This window comes from Triturus cristatus, chromosome 9, assembly GCF_964204655.1.
Source record: "Triturus cristatus chromosome 9, aTriCri1.1, whole genome shotgun sequence".
Lineage (NCBI taxonomy): Eukaryota > Metazoa > Chordata > Amphibia > Caudata > Salamandridae > Triturus > Triturus cristatus.
Window position 1 is genome coordinate 1,067,143,760 of NC_140592.1, and position 20,082 is coordinate 1,067,163,841.

Consider the following 20,082-nt stretch of genomic DNA (forward strand, 5'->3'; position numbering starts at 1 on the left):
ATTGTAACATTGAGAAGGACCAGTCTCTCGCCCAAAAACGTCGAGAGGTTAACAATGATCAAAATGAATCAGCACTTCATACCACCGAATTACACAATACATAAAGCAATGGAGGAAGATGAGGACAGCTGCTCAGGTGATGGAAGTAGTGTGTCACATGATGATTACCTACTACTGGCTGACCCCCCAGAGTTTGAGGACGAGCTATACTTCCCTGACAATTAGGCTTGCACTTACTGTCTTCCTCCCTTTTTTCCCCCCTTTATTTGTGTGTCTGTCGTTCCGGTTACAAACTTGTGAATCACAACAAATCCATTACCACCGTCTTCTACTCTTCTAATTTAATATACAAGTTTCAGGTGTCTGCAATTTGACAGTACAGTCCTCCGAATCCAGCTCCTCCGCTCCATCATACTGAATCTCCCACCCAAATCCATTGCCCTCATGAATGATGATTGGATGATGGTAAAAATACTATAAGAACAAATTCAAACTTTCCTAGTCCTGCCAAAAGAAGTGGAGCATGAATCAGATGACTACTATAGCTATCCTGCTTTCAGAGCCGAGAGAGACTGCCCATTAACTGAAAATAAGATTGAACAGGTAATGATTGATGCCATGCATTGGTAGCAGAGTCGCCGACTGAATGATTTTGTTGTGTTTGTTGTGCATGAAGTTATGTAATTGTGCACTGCCACTAATCATCTTTCTACAGAACACACTAAACTTAACTCAAGGTGAATTAAATTTTCCCCTTCTTGCAAATAAGAAATGTGTACTTCTACTGCAGCTTGGTGATACATTGCTTTTAATTCAATACAGGAAGGGGACTCACTCAATCTGCGCAATGAGTTTGATTGACACAACAGCGCGGTCCATGATGATGGCAAAATAGACGGCCCGTTAACTTAATATGAGAAAGAACAGGTAATGACAATTAATGGCATGCATTGGACACCTGACTCTGAGCAATTGGTGTTTGTGTTTCCGTTGTTTGTTTGTTGTGCACAAAGTGAAGTCAAAGTGTACTAGTAATCTATCTTTCTGTACACACTGTACACACTAAAGACTGACTCAAGCCAATAATATTTCTACTCTTGTTGTGTAATAACAATTTTGCTTCTACTGCAGGCCGATCTTCACAGTCAGTCAGTAAAAGTATAGGAGATGATGATGAAGTCAGGAGGACGTTTCATGAGTGGCATAAAACTTAAAAGCCTAAAGGTAAACACGTCAACAATAATCACAGCAGACCCAAATGTCTGTGTAGAAGTGGAATAGAGTGTAGCGGTGGGATGACTGCGGTGCATTGATTTACTAACTTAAACTGTAAAATGCTATGTTTGGAATGGATAATGCCTTTGTCCAACTCTTTAAAAAAAAAAAAAGGTACTCTAAAGTCTAAACGTAGGATGTGCTACTGCTAAGCAACGTGCCGTCAGGCTTGTCACTGTGGGCCTGCTCTCTCCTGTTATTGTTGAAGGTCAATGCTGGAAACAGACTAGAGTAGAGATGATGCATACATGCCACCTCGGCATTTGTTTCAACTTTGTTACTCAATATCCCCTTTGGTTTTCCATCTAAAATTACAGGCCAGGCCTTGCCCTATACGTTGGCAAACATTACAATGCACACTTACCTAACCAATAATTTGACATTTTTTTTCCAGCCGGGCAGTGGCGAGTGGCGAGGTGACACACCCAAGATTGATGGACGAGAGGACCAAGAGGAATGCCGAGATGCAAATCCCGTCCACGTTTTTTTACCAGGATAATACAGTAACAGTATCAACTTTTATCTCCTTTTAAATAATTTGAATAATTTTTTTGTATACAATCTTTACAACAGTGTGTTCTTGTTGTTGTTATTATCATCATTAGGTTTGCTCTCTGTTTACGATTCTTCCCTTCCAATATTTAAAATTTCTATTTGCTATCTGTAAAAGTATTAAGGCCGGAACAACAGAACAAGAAGTGTATGTAATCCGGGTCTCTCATCATCATGCATGCATTTCCTTTTTCTCCCTTAACATATGGATATGGTAGTCTTCAAAGATTGTCGTTTGTTTGTCCATGCATACTGTTTTTCAATGTCAAACCTTTCCCAAAAACCCCCTTCCCATCCATTCAACAAACCCTAACCCTCTTCCCCTGGGCTGTGTGACTTATTGTCGGGTGTGACTTAATTAAATGTACACCAATACTTAATAACACACTTGCTGGGGCGCATGTGGCGAAAGCAACAGTACTTCAATTTCAAGGCAGAGCGATGATCATCTTCTGCTTGCCCTCCCATGAGTAGTGTATTTTAGAGGTTATTTTATTTAACAAAGGAACATATACCTCAGCATTAATTGCCGGCATTGATTGGATTTCTTTGTTGTCATTCCTCATACACAGCACTAACTGTTAGGCTGTAGGCCTAGTCAAGTGACTTGACACAACTATAGTTTGTAACTCTGTCTAGTAGGCTATCCCAACCACCATTATGCTTTGTTGTAAAATATTTTAGCATATTATTGTTGCTCGGTAAGTTCTGTACTGTACTTCATTCTACTACTCCTCTAACAGTCTCTCAAAGGCGATTGACAGTCTCCTTGTCTTTTTTGCAAATGCTGCCACCCTGCCAGTGTCTACTACTACTACTATACTACCACCACCACCACCCCAATCATGGCATGTTAGAAAAAGGAAACCATCTTCACCATGCAGCCATTGCTGTGCCTAAGTTAAACATAAACATCAAGCACAGGTAAGAGAGAAGTTTGGGGGAGGCAGAATTAATAATGGGCATGTCAATGATTTCACTTTCACACACCAGTCTAGATAAAGAATGCATAGACTAGAGGACAGACTGAAAATACTAGAAGGACAAGTCAATCAGTGAGGTGTGTCGCATCTATCTGTTTGTGTCTTACACAGTCAGCCAATTATTTTAAATCAAACACAGGCTATGGGCGGCCCTGCACCAGCAAGGAAACAGTGTGATGTAAAACAGTTACCCCACCTACAAAACATTAACAACATTGCATGTAACATAGAAAAATATATTTAATTTACCCTAACAAAAATAAACTAAACCCACAAAAGCTGACCCACCCCCCTCCCTAACCCCAACCAATGTCCGTAGGAAAGTCCAGAAGAAAAAGTCCGAAAAGCAAAAACCCAACTCCCAAACCAGTTCCCACCCACCCCAACAAGAATTAAAAAAGGGGCAGAACTTGATGACAGGGACTAAGGCGTGGGGTGGGACTCAAGGAGGACACGCATCTGCTCCTCTAAACGGGCGACACGGCGTCTGAGGGCGAGGCAGTTGCAGCCACGGTGGGGGGGGGCACCAGAGATGGCACTGCGGTGGTGGTGGGCAGCCGCCAGACGGTGGCGCCGTACCGCTGGAGGGCGGTGGCTGGGGCCCGGGGCACTGGAGGAGGTTTCAATTGCTGCTGCAGTCTCCTCCTCCTTCTCTGCCAAGACCATCAGCCGCCGGTATTCACGCTGGATTGCCTCCAGCTTCCGGCGCCGTGCCTTGGCGGCCAACTCGTTTCGATTGAGTTTAGGAGTAGCTGTGTATCAAAAAGAAAAAAAACAAGACAATTGTAAAATATACTCTTAGAAAAACAGTAAGACAAGTTAATTTTGTATACACATAGTGGCATGGTAGAGTAGCACTATAAAGCACAGTAGTACATAACATTTTAAATCTCGCCCGTCCTTCTTCCTTCCACCCGTCTTTCACTTTTTAGTTGAACAGTGCACCAGGTGCTCTTCTCCATAAAATTTTCAAAGCGGAGTTGAAATCAGATAGATGAGGCCATTGGTTACTCAATACTCCCGCTCCTATGCCAATTACATGGATTCTAGTCTTCTAGTTCACTCTTCAAACGTTCACAACAACTCATACTTACTTAGGACATCGGATGGCGGGGGGACTTTGTCCGCCCATCATCCTCGCGCTAAAAAGGGTAGGGGGTCCCGTGGGGACAATTAATTAGGATGGTGCACCCGGCACAGTGGCGGGCGCATCCTGTTTTTTTTACATTCTGGTTGGCGGTGCCGAAAGCAATGGTAAAATTACGTTGTGCTGCTTTTCCAAGCACAACATGACAGGCCCCCACACGGAGCCTGTCACGTTTTGCTTTGAAAGGCAGGGGGGTACCATAGCATAGGTAGGTACCCTCCATGGGGGCCCCAAGCATACTCTGCAATGTCTGCATGCCTTTCCGTGGCGGACGGCAATGCCGCCATGCAAAGGCATTCCAAAATGCAGACTATATGGCTGGCGGTGTGTTCAGAGAGACACTCTTTTCTACAGGGATGGCGGGAGGTTTGCCCCTACGGTGTCGGCGGTGAATACCACCGGACCCGGCGGGGGCAATACGCCTGCCATCCTAATGGGGTCTTAAGTCTCAACAGTACAGTATACATACAGTACACCCTTGCAGTGAGTGTACTGTCAAGTTCAACAATAGTTAAGGATTATGAATCTAACTTACCACCGCCCGCCACTGGTGCTGCCACTCCCCCTACCGCTCCATCGTCAGTATCTGCAGCAGCAACTGCCGCATCCTCTCCCTCCGCGTCTCCTTCTCTGGCCCCGGCAATGGTGGTCGGTAGTGCGCCCAGAAAACATTACACATTTATTAGGCTTCATATACACCTCCCCCTATTGATCAGTACCAAGGCTGAAACATAACTTAATGGGTTAATAGTATACTAACATACATCACTAGTACAAATCAGGTAGTAGTAGAGTAGACCTTAATAGTTATATATGGTCATTCTAGCCTTTGCTTAGTTAGCCCGAGCCATGCAACCATTTTACCTCTGTGTCTTTTATTTTTGCGCAAGTGACCTTGCAGCTTTTTGTATAAGACACCTTTGAGCCCACATGACCTGCCTCACACTGCTACTGTCTACGCGCTGCGTACAAGCGGTCAACAAAAACATTAACAAGCCACTTTTTTATGAAGTACTGGTGTACTGTTAGTCCATATTGCTTATCCATAAATGCTACACTTTTTGGCACGGCTGAGAAATGCTTGCAAGTTGCAATATACTAACGTGCACCATTTAATTTTTCGCATTACAGACGGAAGATTCCCTTCTATGAACCAGAGCTTTGCAGAGCTTATGAATGATGCAACAAATACCAGTACTAGGTTCTTCTAAGGTGAGGGGTCCCTTCACACAGATTTTCATTTATAAATTTATATAAACTACATTCCTAGGGGATGGTGGTGCTGCCTTCCACCACTGTTCAGTTATCATGATTTAATTCCCAACTGTAAGTAAGTGTAACAATGTTTATTGTTTTAATGTTACGGTTGGTGCTGCATTTTATAATAGAACAATGTACAGAGCTTCTCAATTCAAAATAAACATTTTGAACTTACATAGACTTGGTGGTATTTGGTGTGGACTAACTTACAAGAGTGAGCAAATTAAAGTAAGGGTGTGCATGTGCATTGCTTCCACGACTGAGAGGTTGGGTGTGTTATGTTCTGGGTTGTCTACTTGTTGGGTATCTTGGGGGGAGGGTTCGGGCATGGGATTGGGGTGGGTTCTGAATTTCTGATTGAGGTGTGTGAGGAAGGTCCAACCTAACATCACCAACATCCCATTTTCTTGTGCAAAGGTCTGTATGTGCAAGATCCCTAAAACAGTAGTAGTATGTCCTATAGGCTATCATATCAAAATAGTAATAAATCTGGTTGGGCATTTGTTGCTGTGAATTGTCAAAGCATCAAGATTAACAAAGATTCAAGATCAATAATACTAGAAGTAATACAAGAGGACGACCCAAAGGACTGGACTCAATGGCTAGAGCTACTGGTGAATCTGAGTTTTATTACAACCTTTCACATAAAGAGTGGCACTGGCCAACTGGGCAAGCTTAGCTACTACAGTACAGACAGACTGGTAGTAGTAGTAGTACTGAGAGTCATCATAGCAGAGGCAGGGATAACAAGATTTTTGAAACGGTACAGATCGAAGGATAATTGTTGGTAGAAAATAGCATTGGGAAACTGAAACAATAGTTGGTGAAAAATATGGTGCAGTAAAAGTTATGGAATAAGAAATATTATTAAAAACAAGAAGACTTACTGGGGCCAGCAGAGGAGCCCTCATTGGTGTCCTCCTGGTGGTGGTGTTCGGACTGTTGTCCCGCCGACTGCCCACTCCCTGTCTGTCTGCCCCTGGGTGCTGATGAACAGGAAAGATATAAGAAAGAGACAAACATTGATGGATGGTGTCAAACAAATACAATATTTTTAAAGAACGCTCAAAAAACACTTATGTAAACAACAATTGCAATAACTAAATTGACCGATCTCATCTGGTCAACAAGTAGTATCGGGGGATTCGCGGATCGACTACTTAAGTTACTATTTATCAACAGTAATCCTGTCTTCCATTCTGATTCCAGAATACTAAGTTACAACTAAGCCTAAGTACGACGTACCACCCGACCTAGCCCACCTATTCCAGGCATGCCAATTGTGCATTAAGTATGCATTTCCACTTCTTTTATTCCTCAACAATGCATATGGTCAAATGGAGGACACATGACTACATTTTTTGTATACACCAAATTTTGGGTTGATTGATTGATGCTGATGTTCTGCTAGTGCTAAGCCAATTACCACCACTCATTGAACAAACTAGAAAAGGTTCTAATAAAGACTGCCGTACTAGCAGCACGTCACGTAACTGAGGGGGAATCACGCATACCACTAACAAATTAGAAACTCATACAAAGTACCTAAACCTAAGTATCAATCCACCCCTATCTCTTAGTGACAGGACAAAGTAAGGAGTGGACTAGAGTCACTGTAGCATTACGTAACTAAAATAAACTCTTACAGAATCCCGCTAAGCGAGCGCAAACACAAAGTTGCAAACAAGTAAGATTAGTAGTAGCGCAGAAGAGCACCTGTGTCATAATCACAGAAGACTTTTAAACGTAATTAACCTGGAATGTAAGCAGCAACATTCTAGCTGGTTGGAAGAAAAAAAATATATTCACAATATTTAACACAGAGCAGAAGAACAGACACAAAGTAGTAATAATTAAATAGTTACTCACCAAGCCCCGGGACCTCCACTCCTAGCAGGTCCAGCAGGTCCTGCTCACGGTCCAGGATGTCGGACCACCGGTGCGTCAGCTGCGCCTGGGTGCGCCGGACCCCAGAGAAGCGTGACACTGCCCAATGCACCTTCCCCCACCGCTGCCGATGCTCCCGGAGGCTGTACCCTTACCCAGGCCTGCCACCTGCTGCCAGGGTTGAGGGGAGGTGGCGCTGCACAAAGAAAATGAGTGCAGCCAACTCCACCTCCCCAAATAAGGCCGTGCCTGCACCCCTTGTGGGCGCCGCCTTCCGCAAGGAAGGCGGTCGCAGCTCTGGCTGCGACGACAACCAGCCCTACCCTTAGACATGGTTCTGGGACGGGGCGGGAAAGAAAAGGTATTAAAATTAAAGAAGTAAAGGAAATAAATAGCAGGCAATAGAAAGAGAGAAAAAGTAGCTAAAAAACTAAAAAAAAGTAGACAAAAACCAAAAATATAGAAGCAGGAAAATAGTTAGAGAAATAATAAATAAGAAAGATAAAAAAAAGTGGCTTTAAACAAAGGATTGAAAACATGTAGGGAGGATTCAAAATCAGGCCCCAGAACCATGCAATAGAGTGAAAAACAAGATGGCCGCGCCCATTGCGACCACGTGCGCAAGTTCGCGCGATATTTTCTCCCTGAGCAAGCAAAAAGCAACGCGATCAAGTAAAAGCAGTCACGAACAGGAAATATCTACAGCGAACAGGCGCGAACATGCATTGTGCGACCCGGAACAGGAAGTAAGCATCGCGAGAGGGCGGGACAAGTGAAAACAAGATGGCCGCGCCCGTGAGCAACCGCATGGTTAAGTTGGCGACCCGCGATCACGCAAAAAATACCGCGAACAGGCGGGAGAAAGTTAATTTCGCAAATTCCGCCACCCCTAGTTTTAATACAACAGCAGCAGTCACATCATTTTCAATAAGTATAATGCAAAAGAGATATATGCTATTCAGAGTATAGCCACGGGAACATGTAGGGCTGGGAAGGGGACCTGCCTTATATTATATTATATTGTATTGTAATGCATTGTATTGTATTGTATTGTGTTGAGATGTATAGTATTGTATTGTATTGCATTATATTATTGTGGTAAAGTAACGTTGTGTGTAGGTGCTGGAATGAGATATGTGTTAATGTTCAATAACCAAAATTCCACTGAAATGCACCAGTTATAGTTTAGCAAACTAACTATAAGTTACAACCCTATCATGCACTGCTTATGACCTTGCATATTACATCACTCATGACATGTAAAATTACATATTATTGACATCACTGATGTATTTAAATAACAATATCATATATGTCCATTCATTTGGAAAAACAGAAATCACAGTTCAAATGATTGGCACCAATAATATTGAGAATAGATTATATATACATAGTGATAGAAAAAAAGATAAGGTTATGGTGATATTATAGTTAATTTAGGTCTAAGATCACTATTTATTTAATGTGACATTGTTCCATGCAGGAATAAGGTGTGAACTAAAATTAACAAGCATTTGCAATGCAATAGGTCTCGCAATAATAAAAGTTTTAGCTGTTGGCGTTTCAGTAATGCGAGACCTATTGAAGGAGAAATCTATTCACACTGTCCATGTTGTCTAATAACATGTACAACACACTGCAGGAAAAAGCACAATAAACATATTTTATAAAGACCTGAAAGAGCTCCGATTGAGAAAAGTCCTACCCCTTACCAACAGCTCCCTCAGCACTTCCAGGAATAACCTGAAGGAGAGGGGTCAGGGAAGGGGGGGAATGCAAGCAGCACCCAGCCTGTTACAGACGCCAATTCCAGGCTGGCGGGCCAGCGGGGACTTTCGTCACAGGCCAATTTTCTCGCTGGGAAGGCAAAGAAATAAGTACACACATTACCCCTCCCCCGCTATCGTGTAACTAACTTCCCCCTCCTCCCTACAGTACTAGGAGGAAAAAAAAGAAGTTACGCTTTGCATGTAAATGGTGCTACTCCAGCAGCACAGTGAGTGGAGCTGTCCCAGGAATCGGGATGAGGTAAGGCGGACAGTGCTACTGCCACAGCGAGGACGGTCAGATGAGCTGTGCGACGGTTTCCTGCCAGGGCAGGTACTTTTGCCAACCTCTCTAGTTTGGTGCATTGCTGCCCACAGTCAACATTAACCGTAACAGCGAGCGTACCTCCGGCCAGCGTGCATGTCCGTTTAAGTCTGCTAATTAAACAAGGGATCTCAGGTAGAGATGGTTCTCCTTTGTGTTGGTGTAGACCGAGGACACCATGCCGTAGGTGGAGCTAATAAGGGGGAGGCTGATCACGCATGACACCACATTCTGTTTAAGAAACAAACATTGTAAGTCAACTGGGAAAAGTCACTGTTTTCACTAAACAAAATAAGCAAAGTCACAAAAAAACAGCCATTACCTGTGGATGCTCAACTGCTACCGAAGCCTTCGTGGTATCGCTAATCTCATTGAATGGATAAAGGATTATTAAAGTAATGAGAATGTCACGATAGCAACTCTACTACTTAACACCACTAATACAGATTAGCAAAGGAATGAGAGAAACCAGGCAACACCCGAAAGAACGAGATTTTGAGCTATTGGCATTGTTTTGAATTTGTTAAGACACACTGTATACGGGTTTTGCAGGATATGGTGGTTTGCATACCCTGCAAAACACTTATACAGTGTGTCTTTAGGCTGTAGGCAATGTGTGTGGTAATATTAGGGGGACAGATGATGACATCTTGGGACTGTCCTAGCCATTCCTGGACGTCCAAATGCCCTATCTGGGCAGCCTTGGTAATTCATCGGCCCGGCTCCCTGCAGCACCGCTAGCGGGCTCCTGAAAAATACTTTGGGCCCCCGCACTTAATTTGTAATAAATTAGGCCCAGACCCAGTCCGATTAAGCAAAAGTGTTTTACTCGACTGCACTCCATAGACTAGGCCAAAGAGGAGAGAAAGCGCTTCATGCCAGCTCCCCATCCACTCGAGAGGCGCTGGAAGAGGCTCACAGTGAGAAGTGCTCAGCACTCTGGTGGGGCCGGTAACGAGCTCTTGTAAAAGGAGCTCATTCCTGCGAGTGTGCAGTTGCATCCCCCCGCCAACAATGTTTGCAGAGGCCTCCAGGGGTCACTGGCAGACCTCGGAGAGGGTTACTCTGGATATGGCTATACAGAGTGCGTGTCAGAAATCTTTCACAAGGAAACACTCTGCTTTTAGCCGTGATAACTGAGGGTTGGAACGAGAGAGGGTTGTTTCAGGCGCGGAATGCACGCGCGCTGTAAAATATTCGCTGTGGTTTTTTATTTCAGAAAGCAGACCTGCCCCTTTAATTCATCAGATGAATACAAACCGGGGAAGCCAGTGTCCACAAGGCGCATTCCGACTGGAGATGTTTTCAATTCACTCATTATAGAAAGGTCGTCAGAGTTCAAGTTCAATGCCACGAAAAAGGCATGCTGTCTGCCAGCAGTGACACCCACACATGAAAAACTGGAGGTAGAATCACATGAACTATGTAACCTATTTTTTTGGGGCAAATACAAGAAAATTAGCCCTGCGTGCTATTTGGATTTAAAACCACATATTAACAATTCCGCTGTGGAAGGTGACGGGAACCACAACAAAGTAAATATGCTCTCCAAAGCACTCGGCCATAATAATGTTATTAGTATGCACGTTGCCGAGCCCAGATGTAGCCTTTAACGGCGCAGGGCCTTCCAACGCTATTTGTTATAATGGCCGCCGACTCTTTTCAAAGTGGGACACACGGAGACCAGAACCACCGAAGGACAGACCGCGAGAGATAATTCATGGAGGCAAATGGAACATGACTGCCGTGTCTGTCTTCACCACGTCCCATTTTCTGCAGCGATAATAGATTATACTGCTGGAAGACAACAAAGTACCTGTGAGGAATTGTGGGTTAAGTTTTGCGGGTTCTCACAGTCAGACCGAGTTTACGGGGCCTTGGCTTTTGTGCTCGATGGGGGAGCCCTTGTTTGGCAGCCTTGCTCCCCAGGCTCGAGTTCTTCCGGGTGACCTCCACTGTGGACAGTGAAACACATTTCCTCTTTTTAGGCATTGTTGCGTGATTGAATATGTGAATGCCTTTCAGGAGTGCTCGCGTGCCAAGAGCAGCTCGCGCCGCATTGCAATCGTCTATGCATATCAATTGAAATGTCCAGTTCGTCTGAGAGGCCTTCGCTTATCCTTATAATACAATCCTGCAGCTGTCCGCCGGAGAATGCACAGTGAGCACTGATGCTGACAAACCAGGTGAAAATGGATTCAAGCTCCGACAAGACTTGCGGCATAGATCTACTCGAGTTTTTATGAAGTAATAGTAATTTAATTCAATAACATATAATGCGATCTCCTACCACAAGTTAAATCGAACGCATCCACTGAAATGTGCGGGGGGAGAACACGGTATAACACAGAGGAGCGGGGGCGAGAATGAAGGAATCGAAACCAGCAGGGGCGAGGGAGCGCGGCAGCGAGAACGCGCGCTGCTGCCCGTAATAGACACTGATGGGAATGGGCGGAGCAAAGACGGGACATGCACCTGGCTTTGCCCAATTGCGTGCCTTATTTTTTTTTTAAAAACACGCTAAAGCCAATGGCAGATAGCAATAGCAAAACCACACGCACGAGCGTGTGATTAACTTTCAGAACCCCCTACATGAGGTCTCACACTGCGCGAGCAGTGCTCCGCACTGCAACGCTAGGTGCGAGACCTAAAAAACATTAAAAAAACACTGAAATACATCTGTTATAACTTAGTGAACTAACTATAACTAGTGCCCCCAAATATTACATTAGTCATGACATGTTAAACTACTTCATTGATGACATCATTAATTATATTTAAATAACACCATTGTTGAAGTTACTAATGAGATCAATCAATCATTCTGACAGTGTGCTCCTGGCTTTGTGAAGCAGGAGTAATACAATGACCTAAATTGATAACCTTGTCTATAAGCTTTCAAAAAATACATTTGGATATTTCTGAAGAGAAGCACTTTGATGCATCACAAGGTCTTTTTACTGGCATTTAACCAAATAATGGGTACAATGGGGGTAGGTCACTTGCGGAGAGCTGGACTCTGAACAGTATTGAACAACTAACCCTTTATTTAACCATTGCTGTGAAGGGCTGAAGGCTGAGCAAGGAGGGTGTTGAGTGATCATGGAGGGGTGGGCGCATGAAATGGCCAAAAGCCATGCACTGGGGAGCTTGGCCACATGCTGAGGTATGGGATGGCCGTTGGATCTGACCATGGGGCAAGCCCACTTACCTAATTCCTATTTCATGTTAAATGCAAAGTCTGGTGCAACACAATAACTTGCATACACCCTCCACTGTGTATGTCCAAAATCTGTGCATTGTGGGGGTTGGCCATTTGTGGAGGGATGGGTGCAGACTCTGGCCACGGACCAAACCCTGTGTCAAACGTTTGGCTGAATATTATATGTAGTGGAGGTTTGATGCTTAGGTAGGGTTGGGTAAAGGGCCTTGCCAGAGACGAGTCACTGAGTCTGAGTCCTGATGCAGATTGGTTGCAGGGTCCGGCCACAGGCTATGGCTGAAATTTCTCAAGTGACATCATAAATGATGTCATTTAACATGTCATGAGTGGTTTAATATGTTTCTTAACATTAGCTTTTGCTCTTTCCAATATCTAACTATAATGTTGCATAATCTGGAAATGCTAACAAAAGAAAATTATTTCTGGCTCAAATAGATCAAAAGTTACAAAAAATGACAATTTTGCTGTGCTGTAGGTGGCCATTGTCACAGGTTGACTGGTCACCTTTATGTCATTTAATGCTGTATTTGTCTGATAAACTGGTACTAATGAGGTGAAACCTTAGACCAGACAGTATTACCATGTATAGAAATGAAAAAATAATGAATGAATACTATCACAAAATTTGCTGCATTAGGCCACATATTTTGCCTTTTATTGCTGCATAACTTTGCCACCTTGCTACATAATTTGGTCCTCCCCTGCCACCTAATTACAGTGATTAGGCCTCAAGCTATTGAAAACATATACCTCCCCTCACATTTTTAACTAACCCTGGGTGTAGTTCGCGTAGTCGCGCTACGCAAAGACGTTTTTGCACTATGTGAGCTACGCGTAACTTCGCGAGCGTGCGTAGTTGCTTGGAGCGCCCGTTCGCGATGCCTTTTTCTTGTTCGGGAGCGCGTTGTGCATGTTCGGGGAGCTGTTTGCATGCTCGGGGGATAATATCTCGTGATCTTACCCATGCGGTCGCCAATGGGTGTGGCCATCTTGTTTTTCAATTGTCCCGCCCGCTGGCGATGCCTTATTTCCTGTTCCTGGTCGCGTATAGCGTGTTCGCGATGAGCATGTCGTGTTCAGGAGCACATTTTACTTGTTTGCGACGATTATTGCATGTTCTCGAGAAATTTCGCGCAAACTTACCCACGCAGTAACGAATGGCCTCCCTTAATCTTTGGAATCCTTAGTTTTTTACACAGTTTTTCTGACTTTTTTTTTAGTTATCATCTATCTTTTACTGTGTTTTTTTCACTTTTATTACTCCTTTCTTACTTTTTCCCCCTAACTTTCTTTTTTCCCTTCAAACTTTTCTTTTCCGCCTCCCACCCACCCCAGAACCATGGCCATGGGCACTGCCACTAATGGCTCAAAGGGCAAGTGGACTGCGCGCAAGAGCCACCTGCCTTGCGGCAGAATGCGTCCTGCAGGGGTGCAGGCCAGGCAACTTTTGCTGAGGCGGAGGTGGCCGCCCTTGTTTTTTTCATCCAGCGCCATCTCACCTTGACCTTGGCAGCAGGCAGCAGGCCCGGCTCCGGGTACGCTACCCAGGAGCGTCACCGTCGGTGGGCAAAGGTGCGCCGGGCAGTGTTTCGGTGCTCAGGGGTTCGGTGCACCCATAAACAGCTGGCCCACCGGTGGTCTGACATCCTGGACCGGGAGCAGGACCTGTTGGACCTGCTAGGTGTCGAGGTCGTTGGGCTTGGTAAGTAACTTAGTATAAATATTGTTGTGTATACATTTTTGAGGAATAACAAGATTACTGCTGCTAAGTTTGTTGCTGGTAAATTACGTTTCAAAATCTTCTGTGATTGTAGGACCCAGGTGCTCGGTGCTACTCTTGTTTGAAACTTTGCGCTAGCTTGGGCTGATTAATGTAAGAGTTTATTTTAGAGAACTGAAGTTAGGTAATGCTATTGCTAGAGAGACTCTAGTCCTTCCATTGTCCTCCTGTGAAATAGTGGTTGATGGATACTAGGTTTAGTTAGTATTAGTTAATCATTGTTTTGTGGTCTGCGTGACGCCTCCTCTGCCACTGAGTGTTGCTTACCCCAGTCCTCCGTAGAACCGTTTGTAGTTTGTTTAGTGAGTGGCAGGCTTAGCATGGTCAGTCAGTAGCAGAAAAACATCAGATGCAACCAACCCACTATTTGGTGTATGCAGTTATGCACAAATTTATGTATGTGTCCTCCATCTCATCTATGCATTTGATGGCTAAAAAAAATGGAAATGCAGACTTAGTGAACAATTGGCCTGTCTGGAATAGGTGGTCTAGGTCAGGTGGTACTTAGGCTTCGTTAGTATCAGAATGATTATGGAACACTGGAGTGTTCATAAATAAGTAGACGATCCGTGAATCCAGCAAGCAGCCCAGTAGTCGATCCATCTGATTAGATAGGTAAATTTCATTGCAATTGTTGTTTCCTAAAATGTTTTTTTACTTTTTTTTCCAAATGATTTATTTGTTTCACAGCACTCCTTAATGTTTGTCTCTTTCTTTATTATATCTTACATGAACATCAGCACCACCCAGGGGCAAGAAGGCAGGGTCCGAGTCGGCGGGACAACAACAACCAGCAGAAACTGCTCCGCTACCGAGGCTCCTGCTGCTGGCCCCAGTAAGTCCTCCAGTGGTTAATATTAACAATTATATTTCCCTAATATTTACTGCATCTTTTTTTTCCGAACTATTAATTCTGGTTCCACTTTCTAATTCTATTTTTTCAAAAGCTTCTTTGACCTTGACTATCTGTATAAATTCTGGTTATCCCTGCCTCTAAGTTCCTTCTAACTGCCTCTGGTATGACTCTCTGTACTACTACTACTATTAGTCTGTCTGTAGCAAAGGTTGCCTAGTTGGCCACTCTTTATTGAAGGTTTTCTTCGCAATAAAACTCAGATTGATCAATAGCTCTAGCCACTGTGTCCTGTCCTTTGGGTTGTCCTCTTCTAGTCTTCATAATCTTGAGGCTTTGACAATTCCCACCAACAAAATGCCCAACCAGATATTTGACTAGTATTTTGGATTGGATAGAACATACTGCTACTGTTGTAGGGATTCTGCAGAGCCACATACAGAACTATGCACAAGAAAATAGGATGTTGGTGATGGGAGGTTGGACCTTACTCACACCTCATTCATAAGAACCCACAATCCCCTGACCGACTAGCTATAGTGTCTCATTAGGTCCCACTCCCGACCCCCCCACACAAAGAAGATACACAATGATGATGAGACAGACAACCCAGAACATAATAACACCCTTTTGCTCACTCACTTGTGAAAGTCCACCCCACCACAACAAATACCACAGAGTCTATGTGTAAGTTCAAAATGTTTATTTTCAAATAAGTAACAAGCTCTGTACGTGGTTATATGAAATTTTACTACAGCCAGCGTAAACAGCAAAAAGCATAAGATTAAAACAGTAAACATTTACAAGTGCAGGACAAGAACAAGACAAAAGATCTGTGTGAATTCTGGAAGGCACCTCACCGTAGAACGTAGAAATACTGGTTACATCATGCATCATAAGCTCTGGTTTGTAGAAGGGAATCTTCCGCCTATTATGAGAAAAATGCTGTGCGTTAGATAGTATACTGCAATAATGCAAGCATTTCGCAGTCATGGCAAAAAGTGTAACATGTACATGTGATGGCTAAGCAATACGGACTAACCGAACTCCATAACAAAGTGGCTTGTTTTTCGACCTCTTCACTTGTACGCAACCGTCATGTGGCCTCAAAGGCGTCTACTGCACAATAAGCTGTGAGGTATAATATTATGCGCAAAAAGAGTAGTAGACATGATGAATCTAAAAGGGTTACATGGCTCAGACTAACTTTCTGAAGAGTAGAGTAGGACTAGATGACCCTAGGGACCATATAACACTACTAGTGTCTGTCTACTGACTCTACTGCTCTAGTACCCGATTTAGACTAGTGATGATGTATGTTGTATTAACTTTTTTTTCAATCTTCCTAGTGAACACTATTAAATAGGGGGAGGTTTCCAGGCATCTAAAAATGTGTAATTTTTTTCTAGGCATATTACCAACCACCAGTGCCGGCAGGGCCAGCGGCGATGGCGATGCGGTCATTCCGGAGGGGGCAGGAGACCATGCAGCACCTGCAGGAGCTACGGGGGGAGCCTGCAGCAGTGGCGGGCGGTGGTAAGTTATATTCATTACTCCTTGACATTACTACTAGATGGAAGTGTGTTCACTTCACTCACTGTACTGTGAGACTTATTAAGTTGTAGTGAACATTATACAATGGTTGAAGAAGACACCCTTTACTTAGCATTAGCAGCATGAGTTGAGTAACCAATGGCCTCTTCTATCTGACTCCAACTCAGCAGTGAAGGTTTTATGGAGAAGACTAAAACTCAGATCAGATGACCTTGATGGATGTGTTGAACAAAGAGGGAAAGAAGGTTGGAAGGACGGGCGAGATGTAATATGACTGGCAGAGAAGGATATGTTGGAAGCATGCATAGGTGACTGATAGGAATCAGATCAGATGCATGGGTTGTTGAAGGATGGGTGGAAGGTGAAAGAGGATGCCTGCCTGGGTGGGCGACACAGTATGGGTGGATGCTAGATAGCAAGAATCATCAGCTGTGTTTGGATCAAACTCAAAGCCAAGGCAAGCAAGGAAGGAGCGGACGCATGGGTGGTTGTTGATGAAACCAACTAAGGTTTGTTAAGAGATATATAAAAAAGAATGCTAGACATTTACTTTAATGGATGTATCCCTGGATGTACTATCATCAATAGACAGCATAGGTGGAGACTGTCACTGGAGTGTCTTACTTTGAAGAGAATGTAAAAGAAACTGGAGGGGAATATATATAAGTAGTATTTTCAGAATACAGTTGACTCACAGTAGTTTGCAAGCACATCTTATATATATATTATCAAGTGCCTTACTCCGACTCCGAGGACCACTCCCTACCTATGTTAATGTATTTTCGATTGTGTCAGCCAGCCTGCAAAGGGTGGCCTATCTGTTGGTTACACAATCAATGAAAGCAAAGTACCCTATGCAGTAGCAGTCGGTGGTGGGAGTGCTGGCAGGCGGTGACGTGGGGAGGGGCAGGATGGGTGGGAAGTAAACTATGTATTACACCCAAATACAGGTAAGTAAACATAAAAATAAATAAAACGATTTTCATTGTGCGCACTGCACCGCCAAATGCGGTGCAGTGCATGCAACAAAATATGTTTTATTTATTTATATGTATTGTTTAATTACCTGTGATTGTCCATAATCCATAGTTTACTACCCCCACCCTGCACCTCCTCATGTCACCGCCCGGCAGCACTCCCACCACCAACCGCTACTGACCTGATGTTGTGTTACCATCCATAATATAAGCAATGATCATTGGATCTGATAAATAATCTGCCTTTTTGTAGTACCCAGGGCAGGGTGAAAGTGAAATTGAGCAATTGCCCTCATGTAACAGAGAGAGTATGGCCAGTGCCACCCGTAATACAAAAATATGAGCTTCCCCACCTGCAGACAGTAGTAGTAAATAAAACTAACGTGAGTCTGCATCTGTTCCTCTTGGGTGCAAGCTTAGCTGACTGAGCTAGCATGCCGGCTACAATAAGGTTATGTAATTTCGCTAAACTAGAGATAAGAACAAGACGACTGGTGTTTACTGGAGTACATAGTGCTAGTATAATGCCGGAAACTCCTCCAAATGTTAGAGTCTGGGGAAGTAGGAGGATACTTACCACAAATGTTATGTACTGTGCTTGCTAGTGATACTGTGCCACTATGTGTTGAATGAATTTTGTGTTACTGTTTTGCTAAGAGTATTGGATACAACAATTCTTTTTCTTTCTTGATATAGATCCTCCTTCCTAACCAAAACCTACGAGGAAGGAGTTGGCAGCCAGGGCCCAGCACTGTAAACTGGAGGCCATTTGCGAGGAATACCGGTGGCTGGTGGCTCAGGCGGAGGAGGAGGAGGAGGTGGCTGCAGCTGCAGCCTCTTCCAATGCCCCAGGCCCCAGTCAGGCCCCACCTCTAGTTTTACGGCCCCGTGGTCAGGCAGCCGCCCGCCACCGTGCCTCAATATCAAGCACTGCTGCCCCCACCCTGGATGTAACTGCAGGGCATTTCACCGCCAGATGCTCCTCCGGATGGCCCGCTTGGAGGAGCACCTAGAGGAACGGGTGAAGATCCTGGTTGACCAACACCCGAAAGCCTGCCGAATTTAGGACCTTGTTGATTTGTCCCTTTTTTAATTCCTTTTGTTGGTGGGTGGGTTTTGGGCGTTGGGGTTTTTTCTGGACATTTGGGACTTTCACTTTTGGACATTGGTTGGGGTTAGGGAGGGGGTGGGTCAAGTCAGAGTGGGATAGTCTATTTTTGTTAGGCTATTAAATTATATATTATTTACTTAAACATATGATGTAAATGTTTTGTGGGTGGGTTACTGTTTTATGAATTTAAGTCACATGGTTTGTTACTTTGTTTCCTTGCTGCTGCATGCCCACAGCCAGTGTTTGATTTAAAAGATCTGACGATTTTGTAACACACAAACAGATAGATGCGGTACCCCTCACTGAGTTATTTTATTGGTCCTACTAGTACTGTCAGTCTCTCCTCCTAGTCCATTATACCTCCTACCAAACGTATCTTACCTGTGATTGATGATGATGAAGTTCGGCACATTGATGGCTGCATGGTTGGTTTCCCAAGTGAATGAAGAAGATGCCATGGTTGTGGTGGTAGTAGTAGACACTGGCACAAGCATTTGGAAAAAAAAAGAGACAGTCACTTGCCTGAGAGAGACTGTGGGAGGAGTAGTAGAACAAAGTAAAGTACAGCATGGGTGGGCAAACAGAAGAAGATCCTTGCCCTGCCTTGAAATTCAATTAGTGTTGCTTTCACCACATCTGCCCCAGCAAGCGTGTGATAAATTGTTGGTGTACATTTAATGTAGTCACATCACACCTCAATATAAATCACACACCCCGGGGAAGAGGGTTAGGGATTGATGAATGGATGGAAGGGGGGTTTAGGGAAAGGTTTGACAAAGAAAAACAGACAGTATGCATGGACACAACAAAAGTAAAACACAATCTTGGAAGACGACCATGATCCATTCTCCAAGAAATCTATAAAGGAAGAAAAAGGAAATGCGTGCATGATGATGAAGAGAACTTGATGGTTAATGAGTTTTACTTTCTAACCACTACTACACATTTAGACAGTACAGGGCAGAAATAATTAATATGAAATTTGCCTTGCCTGTCTGCCCTCAGAGCGAACCAAATTACATGCTGTACCGGGCTTACTTTTATTTTTAAAGCTAGCAAAGAAAATACAAAAATAGTTGTAGGGATCAATTGCCAAACAAACCACAACACACAGTCGTAATGATTGAAGAGACAAAAGGAATCAAATAAATTAAAAGACGAATGATGAATGATACTAAAGTTACTGTATTATCCTGGTCCAATTGTGGAGTTGCATCATTCTCGTCATTCATCTTGATCCTCCCTTCCATGGACACTCAGCACATCAATCTTGGGTACCACTGCCTGCCTGATGCAGATTGGTAAGGTAAGTGTGAGTTGTTTTTCCCACTATAGCACAGGGTAAAGGCCGGCCTGTAAGTGTAGATGGAAAAACAAAAGGGGTATAGA

General features: G+C 43.9%; 1 long non-coding RNA gene across 1 annotated transcript in view; it reads left to right on the forward strand.

Moving 5' to 3' along the window:
• LOC146799391 (uncharacterized) overlaps positions 1-18,650 on the forward strand; it is a 38,964-nt gene extending 20,314 nt beyond the window's left edge. The window contains exons 2-4 of the long non-coding RNA XR_014969265.1: positions 14,939-15,033; positions 16,461-16,587; positions 18,279-18,650. This is a non-coding gene — a long non-coding RNA (uncharacterized LOC146799391). The remainder of the gene's footprint in view (positions 1-14,938; positions 15,034-16,460; positions 16,588-18,278) is intronic.
• The last annotated feature ends 1,432 nt before the right edge of the window (positions 18,651-20,082 follow it).